The sequence below is a fragment of the Leptodactylus fuscus genome, chromosome 1 (assembly GCF_031893055.1).
Source record: "Leptodactylus fuscus isolate aLepFus1 chromosome 1, aLepFus1.hap2, whole genome shotgun sequence".
Lineage (NCBI taxonomy): Eukaryota > Metazoa > Chordata > Amphibia > Anura > Leptodactylidae > Leptodactylus > Leptodactylus fuscus.
Window position 1 is genome coordinate 180,787,675 of NC_134265.1, and position 25,920 is coordinate 180,813,594.

At 40.5% G+C, this 25,920-nt stretch overlaps 1 protein-coding gene across 1 annotated transcript in view; it reads left to right on the top strand.

Annotated features, from left to right (window-relative positions):
* GRIN3A (glutamate ionotropic receptor NMDA type subunit 3A) overlaps window positions 1–25,920 on the top strand; it is a 307,052-nt gene that overhangs the window by 43,843 nt on the left and 237,289 nt on the right. The gene's annotated exons all lie outside the window — the stretch shown is intronic.

Sequence of the window (25,920 nt, forward strand, 5' to 3'; positions counted from 1 at the left end):
GAAATCATGTTGGAGGGAGCCTAGTATTAGCAGAATTGTGCAACGCTTATGGTGGATGAGTATGAGGATGCGGAGGAATTGGAGAGGTTGAGTACAGACATGGAGTTTCATGTTGGGGTGCTTTACACAGGTGGGCACAAAAATGAAGGCTCTATCCAGTGGTGGTTCATTTTTATCAAAGTGAGCCGGTCGGCACTCTCAGCTGACAGACGGGTGCGCTTGTCAGTGATGATGCCACCGGCTGCACTGAACACCCTCTCAGATAGGACGCTGGCGGCAGGACAGGACAGCACCTCCAAGGCATATAGGGCAAGTTCAAGCCACAGGTCCAACTTCGACACCCAATACGTGTAGGGCGCAGAGGGGTCGGAGAGGACAGGGCTGTGGTCGGAAAGGTATTCCCGCAACATGCGCCTATACTTCTCACGCCTGGTGACACTAGGACCCTCCGTGGCGGCACTTTGGCGAGGGGGTGCCATCAAGGTGTCCCAGACCTTAGACAGTGTGCCCCTCGTTTGTGTGGACCGGTGAGAACTTGGTTGCCTACTGGAGGAACTGCCCTCCCTGCCGCCACTGTCACATGCTGGAAACATCTCCATCATATTCTGCACCAATTGCCTGTGGCAAGCATTGATGCGATTGGCCCTCCCCTCTACCGGAATAAAAGACAAGATGTTGTTTTTATACCGGGGGTCAAGGATAGCAAAGATCCAGTACTGGTTGTCCTCCATGATTTTGACAATACGCTTGTCGGTTGTAAAGCACCCCAACATGAACTCAGCCATGTCTGCCACAGTGTTAGTTGGCATGACTCCTCTGGCCCCACCGGAAAGTTCAATCTCCATTTCCTCCTCATCCTCCATGTCTACCCATCCGCGCTGCAACAATGGGACGATTCGAAGTTGCCCGGAAGCCTCCTGTATCACCATCACATCATCGGACAACTCTTCTTCCTCCTCCTCCTCCTCCTCCTCCTCCATTAAACGCAGTGAAGCGGACAGATGTGTGGACCTACTCTCCAGCTGTGACGGATCGGATGCTATCCCTAACTCCTCTGTGTGATCTGAGTTATCCCTGATGTCAATCAGGGATTCTCTCAGAACACACAAGAGCGGGATTGTAAGGCTCACCATCGCATCCTCAGAGCTCACCCTCCTTGTGGACTCCTCAAAGACCCGTAGGATGTCACAAAGGTCTCTCATCCATGGCCACTCATGGATGTGAAACTGAGGCAGCTGACTTTGTGGCACCCTAGGGTTTTGTAGCTGGTATTCCATCAAAGGTCTCTGCTGCTCAACCACTCTATTCAACATCTGAAACGTTGAGTTCCAGCGTGTGGGGACGTCGCACAAAAGCCGGTGTTGTGGCACATGCAGGCGTTGCTGGAGAGATTTTAAGCTAGCAGCGGCTACTGTCGACTTGCGAAAGTGGGCGCACATGCGCCGCACTTTCACCAGTAGCTCTGGAACATTGGGGTAGCTCTTTAGGAAACGTTGCACCACTAGGTTGAAGACGTGGGCCAGGCATGGAACATGTTGGAGTCCGGCAAGCTCCAGAGCTGCTACCAGGTTCCGGCCGTTATCACAAACGACCATGCCTGGGCCCAGGTGCAGCGGCTCAAACCATATTGCCGTCTCATCGAGGAGGGCATCCCTCACCTCGGAGGCAGTGTGCTGTCTGTCCCCCAAGCTGATCAGCTTCAGCACAGCCTGCTGACGTCTACCAACGCCAGTGCTGCAACGTTTCCAACTCGTAGCTGGGGTCAATCTAACAGCGGAGGAGGAGGCGGTGGCGGAGGAGGAGGCGGTGGCGGAGGAGGAGGCGGTAGAGGAGGAGGAGGAGGGGGGTGTTCTTCTCGTGTCCCTGCCAGGAATGTTAGGCGGGGAGACGAGGTACACCGGGCCAGTTTGGGAAGCAGTCCCAGCCTCAACTACATTCACCCAGTGTGCCGTCAGTGAAATGTAGCGTCCCTGTCCGCATGCACTTGTCCACGCGTCGGTGGTCAAGTGGACCTTTGTGCAAAGCGCGGAACTAAGGGCCCGCCTGATGTTGAGTGACACGTGCTGGTGCAAGGCGGGGACGGCACACCGGGAGAAGTAGTGACGGCTAGGGACGGCATAGCGAGGTGCCGCAGTTGCCATCAGGTCCAGGAAGGCGGGAGTTTCAACAAGCCGGAACGCCAACATCTCCTGGGCCAGCAGTTTAGCGATGTTGGCGTTCAAGGCTTGCGCGTGTGGGTGGTTAGCAGTGTATTTCTGCCGCCGCTCCAATGTCTGAGAGATGGTGGGTTGTTGTAAAGAAACGCCTGATGGTGCCTTTGATGGTGCAGGAGAAGGAGATAAGACAGGACCAGGGGAGGATGAGGTAGAAGTCAACAAAGTGGCGGAGGCAGATGAAGTGGTGTCCTGGCTCGTCCTCTGGAGTGCATCGCCAGCACAGTCAGCAGTGGCAGTGGCAGAGGCAGTGGCAGTGGCGTGAACGGCAGGCGGCCTTTGTCCTGCCGTTGCTGCCTGCCACTGATTCCAGTGCTTGGATTCCAAATGACGGCGCATTGAAGTGGTGGACAGGTTGCTCTTCTCAGAGCCCCTAATCAATTTCGAGAGGCAAATTGTGCAGACAACACTATATCTGTCCTCGGCGCATTCCTTGAAAAAACTCCACACCTTCGAGAAACGTGCCCTCGAGGTGGGAGTTTTTCGGGGCTGGGTACGAACTGGAACATCTTGGGAGATTCCGGGTGTGGCCTGGCTTCGCCTAAGCTGCTGACCTCTGCCTCTGCCTCTAGCTACCCTTTTTGGTGCTGCACCTGCCTCAACATCCACACTACTTTCCCCGCTTGACATCCCCCCTGTCCAGGTCGGGTCAGTGTCCTCATCATCCACCACTTCCTCTTCCAACTCCTGTCTCATCTCCTCCTCCCGCACAATGCGCCAGTCAACTGGATGCCCTGACGGCAACTGCGTCACATCATCGTCGATGAGGGTGGGTTGCTGGTCATCCACCACCAAATCGAACGGAGATGGAGGAGACTCTAGTGTTTGAGCATCTGGACACAGATGCTCCTCTGTTAGGTTCGTGGAATCGTGACGTGGAGAGGCAGGTTGAGGGACAATGAAAGGAGCGGAGAACAGCTCTGGGGAGCAGGGACAGTTTGGGTTATTGTTCTGTAAAGCTTCGGAATTTTGGGAGGAAGGAAGACAAGACTGTTGGGTAATAGGAGGAGAGGAGGCAGAGTCTGACTGGCTGCTGGACAATGTGCTGTAAGCGTTCTCTGACAGCCATTGCAAGACCTGTTCCTGGTTCTCGGGCCTACTAAGGTTTGTACCCTGCAGTTTAGTTAATGTGGCAAGCAACCCTGGCACTGTGGAGTGGCGCAATGCTTGCTGCCCCACAGGAGTAGGCACGGGACGCCCTGTGGCTTCACTGCTACCTTGCTCCCCAGAACCATTCCCCCGACCTCGCCCACGGCCTCGTCCACGTCCCTTTCCGGGAGCCTTGCGCATTTTGAATTCCTAGTTAGAAATTGGCACTGTATACCAGTAGTAAAAATTGTGGGTGCACGTAACCCCAATATATTCTTTGAATTCCCAGTCAGACACTGGCACTATATGGCAGTAGCAAGAAATGAGGGTATTTGTATTCCCAATATACTCTTTGAATTCCCAGTCAGACAATGGCACTGTATACCAGTAGTAAAAATTGTGGGTGCACGTAACCCCAATATATTCTTTGAATTCCCAGTCAGACACTGGCACTATATGGCAGTAGCAAGAAATGAGGGTATTTGTATTCCCAATATACTCTTTGAATTCCCAGTCAGACAATGGCACTGTATACCAGTAGTAAAAATTGTGGGTGCACGTAACCCCAATATATTCTTTGAATTACCAGTCAGAAACTGGCACTATATGGCAGTAGCAAGAAATGAGGGTATTTATAACCCCAATATATTCTTTGAATTCCCAGTCAGACAATGGCACTGTATACCAGTAGTAAAAATTGTGGGTGCACGTAACCCCAATATATTCTTTGAATTCCCAGTCAGACACTGGCACTATATGGCAGTAGCAAGAAATGAGGGTATTTGTATTCCCAATATACTCTTTGAATTCCCAGTCAGACAATGGCACTGTATACCAGTAGTAAAAATTGTGGGTGCACGTAACCCCAATATATTCTTTGAATTACCAGTCAGAAACTGGCACTATATGGCAGTAGCAAGAAATGAGGGTATTTATAACCCCAATATATTCTTTGAATTCCCAGTCAGACAATGGCACTGTATACCAGTAGTAAAAATTGTGGGTGCACGTAACCCCAATATATTCTTTGAATTACCAGTCAGAAACTGGCACTATATGGCAGTAGCAAGAAATGAGGGTATTTGTATTCCCAATATACTCTTTGAATTCCCAGTCAGACAATGGCACTGTATACCAGTAGTAAAAATTGTGGGTGCACGTAACCCCAATATATTCTTTGAATTACCAGTCAGAAACTGGCACTATATGGCAGTAGCAAGAAATGAGGGTATTTATAACCCCAATATATTCTTTGAATTCCCAGTCAGACAATGGCACTGTATACCAGTAGTAAAAATTGTGGGTGCACGTAACCCCAATATATTCTTTGAATTCCCAGTCAGAAACTGGCACTATATGGCAGTAGCAAGAAATGAGGGTATTTGTATTCCCAATATATTCTTTGAATTCCCAGTCAGACAATGGCACTGTATACCAGTAGTAAAAATTGTGGGTGCACGTAACCCCAATATATTCTTTGAATTACCAGTCAGAAACTGGCACTATATGGCAGTAGCAAGAAATGAGGGTATTTATAACCCCAATATATTCTTTGAATTCCCAGTCAGACAATGGCACTGTATACCAGTAGTAAAAATTGTGGGTGCACGTAACCCCAATATATTCTTTGAATTCCCAGTCAGACACTGGCACTATATGGCAGTAGCAAGAAATGAGGGTATTTGTATTCCCAATATACTCTTTGAATTCCCAGTCAGACAATGGCACTGTATACCAGTAGTAAAAATTGTGGGTGCACGTAACCCCAATATATTCTTTGAATTACCAGTCAGAAACTGGCACTATATGGCAGTAGCAAGAAATGAGGGTATTTATAACCCCAATATATTCTTTGAATTCCCAGTCAGACAATGGCACTGTATACCAGTAGTAAAAATTGTGGGTGCACGTAACCCCAATATATTCTTTGAATTCCCAGTCAGAAACTGGCACTATATGGCAGTAGCAAGAAATGAGGGTATTTGTATTCCCAATATACTCTTTGAATTCCCAGTCAGACAATGGCACTGTATACCAGTAGTAAAAATTGTGGGTGCACGTAACCCCAATATATTCTTTGAATTCCCAGTCAGAAACTGGCACTATATGGCAGTAGCAAGAAATGAGGGTATTTGTATTCCCAATATATTCTTTGAATTCCCAGTCAGACAATGGCACTGTATACCAGTAGTAAAAATTGTGGGTGCACGTAACCCCAATATATTCTTTGAATTCCCAGTCAGACACTGGCACTATATGGCAGTAGCAAGAAATGAGGGTATTTGTATTCCCAATATACTCTTTGAATTCCCAGTCAGACAATGGCACTGTATACCAGTAGTAAAAATTGTGGGTGCACGTAACCCCAATATATTCTTTGAATTACCAGTCAGAAACTGGCACTATATGGCAGTAGCAAGAAATGAGGGTATTTATAACCCCAATATATTCTTTGAATTCCCAGTCAGACAATGGCACTGTATACCAGTAGTAAAAATTGTGGGTGCACGTAACCCCAATATATTCTTTGAATTACCAGTCAGAAACTGGCACTATATGGCAGTAGCAAGAAATGAGGGTATTTGTATTCCCAATATACTCTTTGAATTCCCAGTCAGACAATGGCACTGTATACCAGTAGTAAAAATTGTGGGTGCACGTAACCCCAATATATTCTTTGAATTACCAGTCAGAAACTGGCACTATATGGCAGTAGCAAGAAATGAGGGTATTTATAACCCCAATATATTCTTTGAATTCCCAGTCAGACAATGGCACTGTATACCAGTAGTAAAAATTGTGGGTGCACGTAACCCCAATATATTCTTTGAATTCCCAGTCAGAAACTGGCACTATATGGCAGTAGCAAGAAATGAGGGTATTTGTATTCCCAATATACTCTTTGAATTCCCAGTCAGACAATGGCACTGTATACCAGTAGTAAAAATTGTGGGTGCACGTAACCCCAATATATTCTTTGAATTACCAGTCAGAAACTGGCACTATATGGCAGTAGCAAGAAATGAGGGTATTTATAACCCCAATATATTCTTTGAATTCCCAGTCAGACAATGGCACTGTATACCAGTAGTAAAAATTGTGGGTGCACGTAACCCCAATATATTCTTTGAATTCCCAGTCAGAAACTGGCACTATATGGCAGTAGCAAGAAATGAGGGTATTTGTATTCCCAATATACTCTTTGAATTCCCAGTCAGACAATGGCACTGTATACCAGTAGTAAAAATTGTGGGTGCACGTAACCCCAATATATTCTTTGAATTACCAGTCAGAAACTGGCACTATATGGCAGTAGCAAGAAATGAGGGTATTTATAACCCCAATATATTCTTTGAATTCCCAGTCAGACAATGGCACTGTATACCAGTAGTAAAAATTGTGGGTGCACGTAACCCCAATATATTCTTTGAATTCCCAGTCAGAAACTGGCACTATATGGCAGTAGCAAGAAATGAGGGTATTTGTATTCCCAATATATTCTTTGAATTCCCAGTCAGACAATGGCACTGTATACCAGTAGTAAAAATTGTGGGTGCACGTAACCCCAATATATTCTTTGAATTACCAGTCAGAAACTGGCACTATATGGCAGTAGCAAGAAATGAGGGTATTTATAACCCCAATATATTCTTTGAATTCCCAGTCAGACAATGGCACTGTATACCAGTAGTAAAAATTGTGGGTGCACGTAACCCCAATATATTCTTTGAATTCCCAGTCAGAAACTGGCACTATATGGCAGTAGCAAGAAATGAGGGTATTTGTATTCCCAATATACTCTTTGAATTCCCAGTCAGACAATGGCACTGTATACCAGTAGTAAAAATTGTGGGTGCACGTAACCCCAATATATTCTTTGAATTACCAGTCAGAAACTGGCACTATATGGCAGTAGCAAGAAATGAGGGTATTTGTATTCCCAATATATTCTTTGAATTCCCAGTCAGACAATGGCACTGTATACCAGTAGTAAAAATTGTGGGTGTATATAGCCCCAATTCTATTGCTAGGGGACTTGCAGGGTATTTCTGGGGTGAAGGTGGGGGGGCACACCGTTGGAACGGGTATCGGGGTATATATCGGGTATACGGGAATACACTGACAGTGTATTCCATTCAGGATCCTGGGAAAGCTGGGTTGCGGCGATTGAGCCCGTCAGTGCCACGTTACACTGACAAGCTTCTCCCTGGAATTTAGCTCTTACAAGAGCTGTTGGTTGTCTTCTCCTTCCTATCCTAGCCTGTCCCTGCCTACCCAGAATCTAAGCCCTAGCTAGCTGGACGGAAACCTCCGTCCTCGGTGAATTGCAAGCTCAGAATGACGCGAAGCTGGGCGGCGCTGTTCTTTTAAATTAGAGGTCACATGTTTTCGGCAGCCAATGGGTTTTGCATACTTTTTTCAACGTCACCGGTGTCGTAGTTCCTGTCCCACCTACCCTGCGCTGTTATTGGAGCAAAAAAGGCGCCAGGGAAGGTGGGAGGGGAATCGAGTAATGGCGCACTTTACCACGCGGTGTTCGATTCGATTCGAACATGCCGAACAGCCTAATATCCGATCGAACATGAGTTCGATAGAACACTGTTCGCTCATCTCTATTTATTACCTTTTTGCCTTGTGGTTGCAAGTTTGATTTATGTGGAAAGTTGTAACAGTTATTAACAATGATGGGAGGAATATAGGAATTAATGACCATTGAAAGAGATGCAATATAAATATTTGCTTGCCAGTTGGCGCTATTTATTTTTAGTTTATACTAGATCCATGGGATATGTTACTTACAGTTCCTTTAATCAAGGGTGTTCTTCTTCAAAGTCTCCAATTTTCCTTTAATGCAGACATATAAGTTTTATTTTCTCATCTTTACTATAGGGAGATTGTGTCATTATATTATCAGGAAGTAAACCAAAATATTTAATGTAGAAATTATCCCAAACCAACTTAGTTCTTCCAATTAATCACAGAATCTGGCTCATTAAACCAGCCAATGGCAAGTAATAAATCAAATGTAGCTGTAAAGTAATCATTCCACACAACTGTAAGTGCGCATTTGTATTAATATCACACGCTCAGAAGGAAAAAGATAAATAGTGGCTGGTTTTTGTACGTATTCTGTAAAATGTTTAATTATCAAATTATGATGAGAAAGATATACATGGTAGAATGTTCCCCCTATTAATAGTTATAAGAATGGTAGACGTTAAATGAGGCTCCATGACTACATAAAAACTTAAAGGGACACTACCGTTTTTTTTTTTCTCAAATATTACCAAACTATTTGGGGCTATTATCTATATTACGATATTGTTTACTATTCTCTTTTTCTGTCCCTTTATCTTCCACATCATGTGAACTATTATTAACAGAGAGTGTGATCTTATACTCTAGCCTGCCATCACTTCAAAGAAGAGCAGAAGAGTGGTGATTCGGAGTACCGTACCTTCATTGCTTCTGAACTAATACACTGACTTTCAGGTCTCCTATATAAAGAGAGAGCATGAAGGTGCAAGTGCATTAGTGAAATATCAATAGCACTGTATTACAGACCCCAAGACATACACTGTGGCTACACAGCCTCATGTGACAGAGCTTGGTGCATGTCAGTCATTCATCAACTATTAGTCTTTGTTAAAAAAATATATAGTTTTTTCTCATCCCTACCTCTGTCACTTGCCGAAGATGCTCATGTAAACGGCAGGGAACCTCCTGAGGCTAAGGCCCCATATTGCAGTAACGCAGCTTTTTTTGCTAGCCAAAGCCAGGAGTGGATTGAGCAAAAGTTAGAAGTAGAAGAGCTTCCTATATATTTTCCATTCCTTCTGTGGCCATTCTTGGCTTTGGCTCAAAAAACCGCAGCAAAATCTGCAACAAAAAAACTTTAGGCTGAGGCCCCACAATGCGGAAACACAGCTTCTTTTGTTGCGGCTTTTTGAGTCAAACCCAGGAGTGGATTGAGCAGAAGGGAGACGTATAAGAACGTCCTATATATTCTCCATTCCTGGCTTTGGCTCAAAAAAACACAACAAAATCTGCAGCAAAAGAAGCTGCATTTCCGCAACGTGGGGCCTTAGCCTTAGATAGAAAAGATTCTAATGGGCCATTCTTTCACTTAGAAGTTGGGAATAATTCCAGTGCACTGCTATAGACTCTGCTTTCCTACAGCATCACTGCACTCAGTTATTACAGACTCCACACTGCTATGTCATACAATATAGCAAAATGTAAGGATGCCAAAGATGGAGCTTCCTACGTGAGTTATAATACCTCAAAACAATATAGTCACACATGAGTAATAAAGACATTAGCAAAAGGCTAAAATATAACTTTTATTCTAAATATGTTAAAAAGCCAAAAGACTCGTAATATCCTAAATAATTTTACATTGGTACACAACTCAGTTGCTGCAGAAGCTCTTTTTTAAAGGGTAAGCATGTAATTTTCTGACTACCATTGATTGATATGAAACCCATTAATTCTTTACAGGAAGAAGATTTGCAGCAGTTGTATATTGTTATACAGCATCAACTTCTTTTACATAAGATGGAGAACTACATTTCAGTTAGTTAGTTAAATCTGTCAACAATGCTTACAGATAGCACAAAACTTTGAGTACCACGCCATGCTATTTGTGTAGTACACTGGTTTAATACACTTAACATTACAATGTGGTACTATGCAATTATCTGTATGTAGCGTCACTCATCTGTCACATTGTAGCATCATATGTAATATTAATACAAATATTTTTTAGAGCCGTGGACAATTTTCATTGGTGTTCCAGGATGTTATTGATAGCTGTCTTTCTTAGTATTGCATAGCCTTTCTACTGTATCTGCTGCATTTTTTTCTGCGGCACTATCATGAAGTGAAGTTGTCACCCAGCACATGTAACCTATTATTTCTTTAATTTTTCCTTTTGTAAAAACTGACTGTTCAGATTATAGTAATACCACTTCACATCATATGTACATCAATGGAAATCCCAAATTATTCTAAGTCTATGGCCTTGAAGTGTCATTGGGATGTAATTATGTATTAGCAGACGTGCAAGTCTGCATAAGAATTGCAGCTGATATAATGCTAGTCCTCCTCAATACAAGTAGATAGGTCACTAAGGATTAAGCATATGTTAAATTCATTTAGAAATCCCATTAATTTACCCAGTACTTTACTGTGGTAGCCTTCTCTAAAATTATTAACACAGTCTTGTTAAGAAAGGACAAGGAAATTAATTTTGTACTTTAGAGAAAGTATCACTTGTTGGTTTTAAATGAAAAATACAATGACATTTAGATGTAATTGAATGTCTCATATTCCCAAGCATTTTATACTTGTTTACCTCATTTGTTGTTCAATTAAAGGGGTTGTGCAGGATTTAGAAAACATGGCTGCTTTCTTCGTCTCAGGAAGGGACATCATGTCTGTTGATCACATGGAGATGTGGCATTGACCAACAGGCGTGATGTCACTTCCTTAGCGGAAGCAAGCAACAAAGGTGGGCGTCAGCAAGGTATGGCGCTGTGGGTGGTGGTGCATGGAAAGCCCAGGGTGCACGGAGGAACTCATTAGCATATCCGTTTTACCGGTAAATCATAAAAACGGGGGGGGGGGGGGTCTTTTCTAAAACGATTAGCAGCACCCAAATAGTCTTTTTAAAGGCTATTCAGGCATATTATTATCTAAAATTGCCAAAATCTAATGATAGAGCCCCTTTAATAACTGATCTTATCTCAGTTCTGTCATTGATGTTCCAAATATTACCTACTTATAGGCTCTACATAATCGGAAGTGGTGGTACCAGGTAACTTCATGTTTTTAGCCTGTCGACTCTCTTTCTGAAACTTATTTCATAACATCTCTGTTCAGATGAATGTCACCTAGAGTCATCACAGCTCTTTTCTTTTTTTTTTTTTTTTTTAAATTTGATTTTTATTGAAGAAAATTTTTTTTCAAAATACAAGAAAAGCAAAACAACAGTGGGTCAAAGAGAGGAAAGACAAAAACCCGTGGCCGAATCGGACCGTATAGTACTATACGTCAAGTACAATTATCCAAACAACCTCTTATCTAATATAGACACTTAGGAGCATACACAATGGTTACAAAAGCATGAACAGTAGTCCTATCAGTTCTAGATATTTTATTATAATTATATGAAAATATATTATATTGATAATAATATTTTTTTTATATAGGGTCAACATATTCCACAGCACTTAGGGTTTATGTACAGACAGAATGAGACATAGAGACACAGAGTAATAAATCAATCTACACAATAGGAGTAAGGGTCCTACCCACAAGAGCTCACAATCTATGAGGTGGGGGGTATTACACAAGAAGTAAAAGAGGTTCATCCAGGATATATGTTGCAAAGCTGTCTGGCCTAGACTGTGGGTGGTCTTCTTTAAGAAGTGGTCTTTTAGAGAAATGAACATATACTGTATGATTATAAATATAGATATATGGGATAGATATAAGCAGAATATGACAAAATTGAGTAAACGGTAAATTCATTATGTATGCCTACCGGGACAGTTTTGAAAAGGGTAAAGAAAAAAGGTATGTTAGGTGTGTAACATTTTGGTGTACAGTATATTGATATAAATATGTCCTCACCATGAGGTGGCATATGGAAAAGAAATGTATCTAACATGCCTACTGAATTGTACAAATTTATTATTCCATGTATGCCTTTCTGATAAATTTGGAGTAATTTGCACCACTTCCTTATTGTACTAAAGAAATCGATCCCTTTGGTCATCAGTAATAATTCAGATGTCATCATTTTCTCTGAATGTGCCTTGAAACCACATGTAACTAGCACTTTAAATACATTTAAATCACAACCGGGAATTATTTGAATAGATGTCATTCGTAACATGAAGTCTATTCCATGGAAAATTAGACCAGCCATTATATTATGTCACATAAAAACCTTTTTATCCCAAAATTACATTTTCTTAACACTCATACAGTATTGAGAAAATTTCTCATTTCATATTTGAACAAAGATTGCTGTCCTTATCTTTTATGATGTGATGAAATTAGTTTAAAAGGAAGCATTAGATGTAATACTAAAATAAGTCATTCCATGTAATATTGTGATCCTTTCTTGCCACGAATACTCTCGGTTATTTACATACCCTGCATAAATGCATTCTGATGGCAGACGGCTGTCAGTAAAAGTTGGCTGATAATGGAGGCCAAGCCCTGCAGCACATGGTCCCTGCTAGGAGCCCAGATGTCAGTGATAGCTTTATCTTCAAGCATATATTTTTACTCGAAAAATGACCAAAAACTGATAAAAAATAATGACACAAATGAATTGCATTGTACATTTATAGTCGACTGCATTCTCTAGTGATCAGCACAAGGTAAGGGGCCAGTGATCAAAATAATATTTTAATATGTGATGGATACATGTGGGAACATGATAGTGATAAAGCCTGTGATCTGGGACAATATACATATATAAAATGAAAATGCTTTACAGAGATTTCCATTGGCACACCACAAAGATTTCTGTTACTGGAAATGTGACTCAACATTCAAAGCAAAGGGACGATTCACATCCTTTGACATTTTGCTTACATTGTTGTTTTAGGCTTCCCGTAAGAAAAATCTATGAGCTATGCCAACGTGAGTGCTGAGTGGTGATTTTCTCACATGTATCTAGAACATCAGAATGTCAGTAGTTTCCTTTCCCTAGACCGCTCCTTTATATCCATTTTTATCGCAATTCTACAATTTTTATTCCGTAGAAACGGTAACAAAAACTACACAGTTCAGTCATATTAATGTCACCACCGCCTACTTTTGACGTCAACGTTAAATAACCAATCGCAGAAGGCACGTGTCAGCAGCCATGCAGCTCACACAAAACTCTATGGAAAGGGTGGAGTAGGTAGCCAGCTGGTTAATTACTGTCTCACAGAATAGCCAAGTGTATTAGCAGCAATTATTTGAGTGTCTTTTCCAGAAACCTCCTCCTCTTCCCCTCCCTTCTTCATAGATTTGTAAGTGCAAAGTAACTCAACCTAAAATACAAAGAAGGTAACATATTTCTTTAATAAGATATATTGCAAAGTTTCTTATATTCAACTATGCTATTCAATTGTGCAAAGTTGCTTATAGCTAGAGGTATGCGTTACATCTTGCTGCTAGTCCAGATATACACCTGAACTCTGGGGCACTTACCTCACCAGCAATGACCCCATTGTCTATCAACACCCCTGATTATATGTACTGTCTGCCAAAACAGCAGTTTTTATAGACATGTACCATATGTCATTGCCAAAGAATATTCAACATATTTGACATGCTATACCTCACTAGATTTGGCTTCATGTTACTGTACATTTAAAGAGGACCTTTCATCAGATCGGGCACACTCAGTTCTATATACTGCTGGAAAGCTGACAATGCGCTGAATTCAGTGCACTGTCGGCTTTCCCGATCTGTGCCCGGTGTAAAGCGCTATCGGTCCCGGTACCGTAGTGCTTTACAGTCAGAAGGGCGTTTCTGACGCTTAGCCAGGGACGTCCTTCTGCCTCGCGGCACCTATCGTGCTGTACTGTGGAGCGGGGAGGAACGCCCCCTCCCCCTCCTGATAATACTCGTCTATGGACAAGCACTGTGAGCAGAGGGAGGGGGCGTTCCTCCCCGCTCCACAGTACAGCGCGATAGGCGCCGCGAGGCAGAAGGACGTTCCTGGCTAACTGTCAGAAACGCCCTTCTGACACTAAAGCGCTACGGTCCCGGGACCGATAGCGCTTTACACCGTGCACAGACCGGGAAAGCCGATTCCAGCTTTCCAGCAGTATATAAAACTGCATGTGCCCGATCTGATGAAAGGTCCTCTTTAAGAAACAACTTTCCAGAGATGGCTCAGTATATAGAAAATTGCAACTATGTGTTCTCCTGATATTTATTGTGACCTTCCTCTAGATTCTCCAGTTTCTTTGCTTACGCCAAAAAGAACCCCACATAGTTTAGTGTTTAATCTGAACTAAAACATCTGACTCTCCTGTTCTCAGGGATGATAAGCCTTATTACCCTCGGTTTGGCAATGGCTTACTTTTCTCCATTGAAAATACATTCCTGCTCATGCCTACTGAGAGTGTATGAATATGGTGCTGTTGGGAAGTGAAGATCAGATTATCAGCCATCCGGTGACAGAGATTGATTTGAGTGATGACAGTCTCAGTCTCAGAATATGTTCGTGCTATGTAAGCAAATGGAAGCTAAGTAATATTGGGTTAGTGTATGTCTGACATTTGTCTTGTTTCTATGGTTAACTGTCAAAATGAAAAAGAAGCTTTTAATTTTCTCATCATGCCACATTTGGTCATACTTGAAAAAAAATCTAACAATTGGTTGCGTCTCAGTTTTTTGCTTCTTACTTGCTTATGCTTCCCGCACTTCAACAGTTTCTTTCATTGCCCTTTAATTATTGTGGAAAAAGAAAAAGCACATATTGTTACAAAAGTCTACTTATAGATTATCGAACAACGGGGTGAGGAGGCCTATTATGTACCCATGTCCCGATTTAACACTGACCTTGTATTTTATCATGTTTGACTATTTGCAATGATGACCCGGTAAATGATGGCTGTAGTATCGGTATACTGTAAATTACCTTCCACTTACTTACTCTGGGAACGCTATGCTGATCTGATGATGATGTTATATTGACATCTATTGATCCAAGAAGAAACATTTTACAGAGATTTCTGATCCCTTTAATGCGCAAGGCTTTTTCTCCTGCAGGAATGACAGAAGTGACAAGCTGTGTTAATCCTGATTAGTAGTTTATGTCTGATCTTACAAGGTCTTGCTAAAATTGGCAGACCACCAGGAAATCTGTTTGTCCCTAGTCGATGCTCTTCCGTGTTTTTGACTTTTTAACTTTCTATTTTACTAACTTACATTGAGTTATATAAGGAGAACTAAGAAATCAGAATTAATATTGTGCTAATATGGTGTGTTTTTTTTCTATAGTTCACATGTTAAGTGTTAGCTAACTGTATAAATCTAAATTATAATTTGTCTAGTTACATTAATATCCTTGAATGTATTTTTTCATGTTATTTTGAGTAATTATTCTACATTTCGAATATATTACTAAATATTAGAAAACACCTGATGAATATACTGGCAATAAGGAAAAAGAGCTTCACACAAAGATACGTGCCAACAAATCAGGTGTATTTTATTGGTAGAGCTCTATTGCTCTACCAATAAAATACACCTGATTTGTTGGCACGTATCTTTGTGTGAAGCTCTTTTTCCTGACTGATACGGGGTGGGACCCTAGCTTCAACACTTGGAACGAAGTCTGTATCCCTACTTGTAATATACTGGCAATAGTTACTTAAAGGTAGAGATTGTGACATACAGAGGGAGGAACTGAGGGAAACCCTCCATTATCATGTCACCTGGAATCCATGTAGCGTGAATGGAACCCATACTTTGTAAGGAGAGGCAACAAAAAAGATGGTGGGCACTACTCACTAACTATATCAAACACCGCAAAATCTGGGGCCACACGGTGGCTCAGTGGTTAGCATTGCAGCACTGGAGTCCTGGTGTTCAAATCCCACCAAGGGCATAAAACCATCTGCAAGGAGTTTGTATGTTCTCCCCATGTTTGCATGGATTTCCATCCCATATTCCAAAGACATACTGATAGGAAAAATGTACATTGTGAGCTCTATGTGGGGCTCACAATCTACATAAAAATAAAAAACCGCTAAATCTGCACACATGGGCCTCAGTTTTAAGTTTAAGGGTACGCTGTAAAACACTTCAGTACATCCATAAGAAGGAAATATTCTCCGGACTCCAAACTCTTTATTTGTGCAGTAGTAAAAACAGACATATCCAGGTACAGAGCACAGCACATGAGCACGAAACGGCCCGTTGCTGTTGTACTCTGTACCCGGCTATGCCTGTTTTTTACTACTGCACAAACATAGATTTTGGAGTCTGGATTGCCGCTGCTATTTTTCCTTCTTGCGGACTCTGTAAGGAGAGACTACTATGACAAAGTCCAATGTGTTGGCACATACATATACATATATAAGTACATCATACAGCTAGTAAAAAAATGTAAATGTTCATAAACAATACAGTATAATACACCTCTTTGGTCTCCTCACAACCATAGCCACTTTAACATTAAATATTTAGCATTATGTATGATGGCTGGTGTATGGGATAAAAGTAATAAAATAACATGGCATAGAAATAATAAAAACTGTTTTTCCAAAATAAAATTTGTATAATTTAAAAATGGCAAATATATACCACTACAACAAGGCCTCACAGAGCTATGGAGATAAAACCCAGAAAAAGTGTATGTGTCCACAAGTCATATGCTGCAACGTCTTTTATAGTACGGAATACTGTTTCATTCCAATGGCTATTTAGGAACATGACCAGGAAAAAAGGAACATGGCAGTGGCTGACCTTCCTCAAAAACAAAAAGATCGGGTGCTAAATACAAAATAATTTGTCACGGGAGAATTGGGAGACCGGTAAAATCATAAAATAGTCCTGCCAAAATTATCGGCTGCTCACAATTCTGTTACATGTATAAGGTCCTTCAGCATTGCACTATATCATATACAGTGATACAGATTTTTTCTGCAGTTATAAAATGGGTATCACACATATGCAAATTGTGTGCATGCATAGCACTAGTTGAAGCAATTTTGTAGATCTATATATACATACATATGTATATCTGCTACCTGTATAATTATCTATTTCTATTATCTATTTACAAGACAAGTCATCACCATTTTTATTCCATTATACATAGACACAGGATTGTGTGAGAAGTCCATACCCTATACATATTTCATGGTGCTATAATCAGCTCACTAGCATTATTCATTATGTTACATTTATTGTTGCTTAGATCATGAATTGTGTCTATTCTGAACTGAACAAAACTCATCATGTCAGGCTACCTGATTTATAACACAACGCAAAGTCATAGAATCTGGAAAATACTGATGTGTTATTAAGATTCTATTGGAGCTGTTTTTTAATGTTTTCCTAATAAATATTCATGATCATTTTGGGCACCTTCTCTGTACTTCCGTAAATCTGAATAGCAATGCTGTTCTTATTAAAGCACCTCTGGTATGTAACCATTATCTATTTTCTTAGCATAATACATACAGATGTACTGTATATAGAGTCAATGTAGCGTACCAAACTATATAATCAATTACTGGCTTGATACCAATACAATCATGAGAAAAATAAAGCACACCTGCTTAGAATTCTATAGCTTTATATATGAGGACATCATTTAAAAATCTGTCCTTTAGGTTGTATGTATATTAGGTTGCCTAGCTTGTTCTAATGACACAAATGGGAATTTTTAGGTTATTAGCTTGCTGCTGTGCAAGCTTGGTATAACTTTGGTATTTTTTATCATCCATCTATGCAGGAGAATTAATGTAAGTATATGAGTACTGCATGTTATACTTTATTTTCCCTGTGGTAAGGCTGTAAGGATATGTAACAATTGTTAGTGAATGCCCCAATGAGGTGGTCCTCCCGATTCCAATTACACAAATCACACTGATGCCACCTTCCATCTACTTCTAGGCAGCACACCCTGCCACTTGTTTAGTGCTATTTCAACCAACTATTGGAAAATGGGTAGTTTTCTAGTTTATTTGCTACATAAATACAGTGGGGATGGAAAGTATTCAGACCCCTTTACATTTTTCACTCTTTGTTTCATTGCAGCCATTTGCTAAAATCATTTTATTTCTCATTAATGTACACTCAGCACCCCATCTTGACAGAAAAAAAAAACTAGAAATCTGGATATTTTTGCAAATTTATTAAAAAAGAAAAACTGAAATATCACATGGTTATAAGTATTCAGACCCTTGGCTGTGACACTCATATTTAACTTACATGCTGTCCATTTCCTTCTGATCCTCCTTGAGATGGTTCTACTCCTTCATTGGAGTCCAGCTGTGTTTAATTAAACTGATTAGACTTGATTAGGAAAGGCACACACCTGTCTATATAAGACTTCACAGCTCACAGTTCATGTCAGAGCAAATGAGAATCATGAGGTCAAAGGAACTGCCCAAGGAGCTCGGAGACAGAATTGTGGCAAGGCACAGATCTGACTAAGGTTACAAAAGAATTTCTGCAGCACTCAAGGTTCCTAAGAACATAGTGGCCTCCATAATCCTTAAATGGAAGAAGTTTGGGATGACCAGTCATTAAGAGAGCTATGCTCTCGAAACGCGTCAGTTGGACTTAATGCTGTTTCTATTGCCTTGTTCTATACCATCCTTGTCTGTGATTCAGTTTTAATATGGCTATGGGCCACTGAATAAAGTAAGAACATTTTTTTTTAAGGACACGCTGGATCTTCAAATTTTTTATTTCCATTGCTGCACCAAAGATCACTGTGGTTGAGCTTCAGAGATGCAGTAGGGAGATGGCAGAAGGAAGCCTCTCCTCAATGCAAGACGAATGAAAGCCTGCATAGAGTTTGCCAAAAAACACATGAAGGACTCCCAGACTATGAGAAATAAGATTCTCTGCTCTGATGAGGCAAAGATTGAACTTTTTGGTGTTAATTGTAAGCGGTATGTGTGGAGAAAACCAGGCACTGCTCATCACCTGCCCAATACAATCCCAACAGTGAAACAAAGTGGTGGCAGCATCATTCTATGGGGGTGTTTTTCAGCTGCAGGGACAGGACGACTGGTTGCAATTGAAGGAAAGATGAATGTGGCCAAGTACAGAGAGATATCCTGAAGAAAACCTCTTCCAGAGTGCTCTGGACCTCAGACTGGACAGAAGGTTCATCTTCTAACAAAACAATGACCCTAAGCACACAGCTAAAATAACAAAGGAGTGGCTTCGTAACAACTCTGTGACCACTATTGACTGGTCTAGGGCCCTGACCTAAACCCAACTGAGCATCTCTGGAGAGACCGGAAAATGTTTGTCCACCAACATTCACCATCCAACCTTTCAGTTTTTCTTTTTAATAAATTTGCAAAAAAATATCTATATTTCTGGTTTATTTCTGTCAAAATGGGGTGCTGAATGTATTAATGATAAATAAAACTAACTTTTTTTATTTTATCAAATGGCTGCAATGAAACAAAGAGTGAAAAATGTAAAGGGGTCTGAATACTTTCCGTACCCACTGTATAGTATTACAGTTGGCTGGGAATATAACATGTTATACTAGCAACATGCAGGGCTTGTACTACCTGTATGACTTTGCCTCCTCTATTTGTCTGGGCCTCCCTACTTTTCCTCCCTACTTGCTGCTGTATAAAGCCAAAGCATATAGCACAAATCTACTCACACATTGTACCTGACCTAGTTGTACAGTAGTGGGATCGCTGCTTAAGCTTCATCTTCCAGTAAGAGCCACATTACCAGGGTCCCACGTTGAGATAACACTACATATTACAGTACCTGCAAAGTGAATAGTTATTCTGGCTAATGTCATCCACATATTGCAGGAAAAAAAATAAGCAGTGGAAAAGGCTTTTTTTTTAAAAAAAAAACAATTGCATTTTCTGTAAATCACAACATGTCAATTATACCTGTGCAAACGCTGGCGTTTGCCTCATAGGAATAATAGAGGCAGAAAGGTACGCAGAGGAAAAATGTGAAAATGAAATTGTACAACGCTATGGAGAAAAATGGGATGTGCTTCTGCCTCAATTTTTATCTGCAGAGTCTTTTTGCTATCTGGAGCCTTAGGGTAGGTTCACATGGGGTTTTTGGTCTGGAACCTGAGGCAAAGGCCACCTCAGGTTCCGAACCAAAATACGGGTAGCTGCGGCTGGACACCGGTGCAGTGCACTGGCATCCAGTCGCACACTCTGCCCCCAATTAGGCCCAAATGAATGGGCCTAGTCGCGAGGCGAAACCGCCTAAAACAATGAGCATCTTGCTTCCTTTTCTGGCTCCCAGAGAAAAGATCTGACCGGCTCCCATTGACTTCAATGGGAGCTGTCTTTTTGGTTAGGATTTTTAGGCGGATACGGCCTCAAAATCCTGACCAAAAAACTGTGTGAACTTACCCGTAGCATAAGGAAGTGAACAGTAGAACATCTCCCTGTCCTCTACTGTGCTGCCCCATTCTGCATTTCATGAAGCTCATTGACAAGTAGATAGGCTCAAAGAAATGAAATGTACGCTTTTTAAAAGAGGAATACCTGCAAAAAAATAGTCACTGTACATAATGTAATTGTAAGTCAGTCATAGGAAAATCTAGTCTAAATAGGGTGAGATGTTTTTGGGGGGAGGTTTTGTAGTACTTTTGGAACACCGCTACTGGTTTCTACTGAACAATTTGTCTAATATCACCATTGTCAGCTATACGATTGCAATTGACATTATGTCTCCATTTTTCTGCCTAAATTTGATCAAATCTGACAGAACTGAAAAAAATATACTAGGTAAAGTGCCTATTGACTATCTTATTATTTTGTGCTGCTTACTATTTGTCATGTAAGAAAAGCTGAAGCTATAGTTGGGTACAATTTTAGCCAAGTATGTTTATCAAACATCAAACACAAGATTTTCTGACATTTGGATATTTGCTTGTATTCTTGACTTTTGGTTGGACCATAGTGAATATCATATCATAACTGATAGGGTATTAAGAGATGGATAGATAGATAGATAGATAGATAGATAGATAGATGATAGATACATAGATAGGTAGATAGGAGATAGATAGATAGATAGATAGATAGATAGATAGATAGGAGATAGGTAGATAGATAGATGGATGGATAGATAGATAGATAGATAGATAGGAGATAGGTAGATAGATGGATAGATAGATAGATAGATAGATAGATAGATAGATAGATAAGATATAGGGTTTACAGTATATGAGATGAATGATATCTGCGGTTATAACAACCTTACCTAGTTTATGACAGCATAGTAAATATTATGAAGCCAGACTTGCTCTTATGTGCTGAAATCATTGCTGCTTCGTGTTGTTAACTCCGGGGGAATTCGTGATAATCACTTTCTTGGAAGAAAGGCTTCTTGGTTAAGTGCCAACATAAAAATGAAATTTGTCCTGAAAACAGAGGTTGTAATAATAACTACAGGTGATATATTTCTTTATTTATACATACACAGTTCCAGTGAATTAAAATGGCTTTATAACAATATTAACTGGAGTATTTTAAAATTAAAAACAGAAACAAATAGATTTTATATAAATCAGGATGGCGGCGAGAATAATTTTACCTGTTTATTTCCCCTGCGTGTTACCTACAGTTAATTGTTGAAAGTTTTTAGCTCGTATTGCATTTACTATGTAACAATTGAATCATTCTATTTATTACTGTAATGTAAGTATTCATATTTTAAGAACTAAGGCTATAACACAGCATCCAACACGGATTTGATCATTTGTCATAGGAAGAATGGCTTTGTAAACATAGCAATGGACATCAATAAAAAATGGACATTATAAGTGATGTGAGTAGTGCCTAATATGATCAATTCTTTATGAAAATAGTAACTGCTGAACCAGTATATTATAGGATTTATACATTTACAAGTCTAACCTCTGTATTATAATGTTTGAAGGGATGATCTAAATGAAAAGAATCGCGCAATATCAGCATGTGTTTAAGGAATGACAATCTTGTTAAACCACTCTGCAAATCTATGAGAAGCAAGTTCTAAGGGTTGGTTCACATCTGCATTTGTATTCCATCCGGTGGAATCCGCATGGGGACCCCCCTGAACGGAATTCCAAACGCAATTGCAAGCGCTGGTGCAGTAAAAGCACATAGATCCCCATAGACTATAATGGGGTCCATGTGCTTGCCGCCAGATCTCCGCAGGGATCATGCGGACAGGAAAGTAGTTCACAATCTACTTTCCTGTCCACAAGATTCATGCAGGCAGCGCACGGCAAGCACACGGACCCCATTATAGTCTATGGGGATCCGTGTGCTTTTACTGCACTGCATTTGGTATTCCATTCGGAGGGTCCCTATGCAAACTCCCTCGGACGGAATACCAACGCATATGTGAATGAGGGGTAAGCTGGAACTTAGCATAGATACTGATAGAAGCAATATTCGCTTTGGGATGTTATTTAGGGGGTAGCATTTTAATATGTATGAATGAGCATCTATTTTTTTTACCACACAGCAGAAAACCGATGTTCTTGTGCTGTACATAACCTCAATTGACTAAACCGGGGCATGTTCAGTCTCAGTGCCTGGGGCAAAGCTCGAGTGTAAATATGGCCCTACTACAGATGATGAATATGTGAACTTCCCGTGTAACCTTATATCCATGTGAGGACTTACAAGGAAATGCTTTTGCTCAATGTGACATTTTCAGTAAACATTGGCTGCTCAAGGCATTTGCATAGATAAAAAATAATTACATTAAAATATAATGAAGCACTTCTTATAATGCTTTTATGCCATTGCTACCCGAGAGGGTAATATTTCACATTCTTCCTCCCTCAACTGTCCACCTTGATAAGAGGATGAAATAACTATTATATATTAGGACAGCTACCACAAGGGAGAGTATTTTATAGCACTGACTAAACCTAGATATTTCTACCTCTTGCTTCACTAAAGTCTAAAATTTTTGGAGTTTATGTTGTTTAAATTGGCTAAACACTATGGTAGAGAAATAAAGTTGTCCAAAAATTCTTTGACATATGGCCACTATACTGTGTATAAGCACACTCAGCATCCAAGGTTAGAAAGCACCTGGGGTCCAACTTTTGGCATTGGCATCAAGAAGCCATGCCTCAGACTCTTTGCTGTGCGCTTTAAAGGATCGTTTTGGAGCAGTTTTTGAGATGGAACACCACCTCAAAATATGCTCCAAAATCCTCTGTGTGAACATACTCTAAGGGTACATGCAGACAACTGCGTATGCCATCTGAGCAGCTTGCAATGCTCAGTTCTGATCTGAGAATTATAGGGTAGGTTCTATTCTGCTCCATGATATTGGAACGGAATAGACTGGTAGCGGAAATACTGGGGTAGCAGTCATCCCAGTACATTGATAACTGATTGTAACCAGTCCCTTAGTCAAAGGAATGTTTCCCTATACATTCAGCTCCAATTTGACAGTGTCAGAATGTATAAGCTACACCTCTATCTGGAAACACAAAATTTCTAGGAGTTATAATAAAGGAATGACACAGTGCAACAATAGGAGAGACGATGCTGCAGGAGAGCTACCAGGTCCTCTTTAACCACTAATTCTATTGGAAAATCTATGGCGTAATAAGTATAAAAATATTAACCATAAATGAAAACCAGTGATCACCCAGTAGCGCTCTAGTGTTCACAAGAGGACCTCCTCACCTCTGCAGTACTTACAGAAGCCTTTTTCCGCAGTGGTCAGGGCAGTCTCCTTACTCAGCTCCTTAGTAATTCCACCCTTCCCCAAGTGTGCACAACAGGGTCACCGCCAACCTTAGTTGGATAGAGAGATAGTCTTATCAGGACTATCCTAACCCAGTAGTCTTTCTCACTAAGTATTCACCTTTCTTGTCTTTGTAATTGGTCTAGAGAGTTATTCTAATTGTCATATTTGCCACCAGGAAGGAGTATTTTTCCTAAAGTATAAGGCTCTATATTGCGTACTCCCAGCAGGTTAGCCACAATGAATAACTCCTCTGTAAAGTATAGAACTAGTGTAGTGGCTCTGATGTATAGAAATCGCATCCATACTGCAGAAAAAAAACATGCAGCACAAAATATCTTGCATTGAGGATAGGGTTGAGCGATCGGGATTGGAAAAGATCGGATTCCGATCGGCGATCAAGTAAATTTCATGATCGCAATCGGAATTTCGATTCCGATCTTTTCCGGTGGGATCAAGGTCAGAGGTTATCTCAAGATCGGCTCAACCCTATTCATGCATATATCATTGATAGGTTTGAGCGATCGGGAAAGATCGGTTCCTGATTGTCGATCAAGCAAATTTCATGATCAGATTGAGAAAATGATCCTAAATTGGATTTTAAAAACGATCCTGAAATTTCAAGATTGGCTCAGCCCTAATCGAGGATCTCTAACACTCAGCATATCAGTTATTGCTGTGTGTTGGTTCACCTGAAGTTTTCAACCTTTGCAATGCAATGCTTGAAAGACTGGGCCAGCCACCTAGGAATAGTGGCTGAAAGTTGCACCACAAACCATACATAGCTGATTTTTGGCACGGAAGGGTCTACTGCCATATATTTGTAGCAGACATCCTACATCTGACCTGACAAGGAAGTACTTCGTCAAAATAAGAATAAATAATGATAAAGTCATGGGATTAGTTTTTTCTCTGGATCAACAATGCAGATTTATAAATTGAACTAGATTTTTTTCAGACCATTTACAATTATATTTCAAGACATGTTGATGAAAATGCATGTATCATTAATACCAGCAAAATATTCTGGGGCAGCGAAAAATATTGTAGGTCAATTCCTATTTCATATGTCATGGATCCAAATCAGAAGAGACAAAGGAATCCTTCCCTTTGATGCAGCCTTTATGTATCGGAGTAAGAAAGGGTTAAGTAATTTCCTGAAAGCTGCAGATACTATGAAAAAAAGAGTGGCTGGATTACAGATTTGCTTCCACATAAACGCAGAGGTCTGCAGAATTGAATCAGAAACCATAAATGAAAGCCAGTGTTCACCTAGTAGCTCTCTGTGTGTCCCAAAACCTGTGATTTCATCAAGAACTGATAAGATATAAAAGAAGATAGGCATGCTGCTACAGCTGCAGAATGATAGATGCACCACTTTGTGGTACATATATACAGGTTGCTTTTCTGGAATTAGATTGTTCATCGACGTGAATAGAAAATTATTTGTATTATGCAATGCTATATGTAGACTGGCAAAAAACAGATTGTTTTTTTCAGTATAGTCGAAACAAGAAATGTTTAGCTCTTCTATTAAATGAATATTCAAGCAAATTCAAGCATTGGTGCAAAAAATATTTGTGAGAATGAAATTGATACAACCTGGAGCTTAATAGAGAATTTCTTCAAATTAATATTTCCTTGAAAAATACTTAAGAAAATGTCTGGTTTCATTGTTTTGAATTGAAAGGCTGGAACATGATGGTTCTGTTTTGCTGAAACTAACAAATCATGGCTTAGACCTGATTCGGGGGGTCTGGAGGTCTGGACCAGTTGCTTCAGTCATAATGCACAGCATAAGATAAAATCAGTTTTATCAGTTACGATTCATATATTCTATTCATAAAAAAACTGAAAATTGTGCATATTTGGTGCACATTTGTTGCAGGATTTGTAAGCATTGGTTTCATTTTAAGAAGTGTATATCCTTTATTATATTTTGTACACATCACTCCACCCATTTTTCTTTTTGATAGAGTAGACAACACTAATAGTAAAGAGGATGTCCTGAAAATACTTGGTTTAAAGCAGGTTCAGAATACTATAAAAAATGTCAAAGTCATAGATCACTACTCCCATGCTGCTCCAATTCCAGAGCTACCAAGGATCCCAGCAGTCTCTGCTTCTGTATCCCTCTTAGCTCACAGGAAAT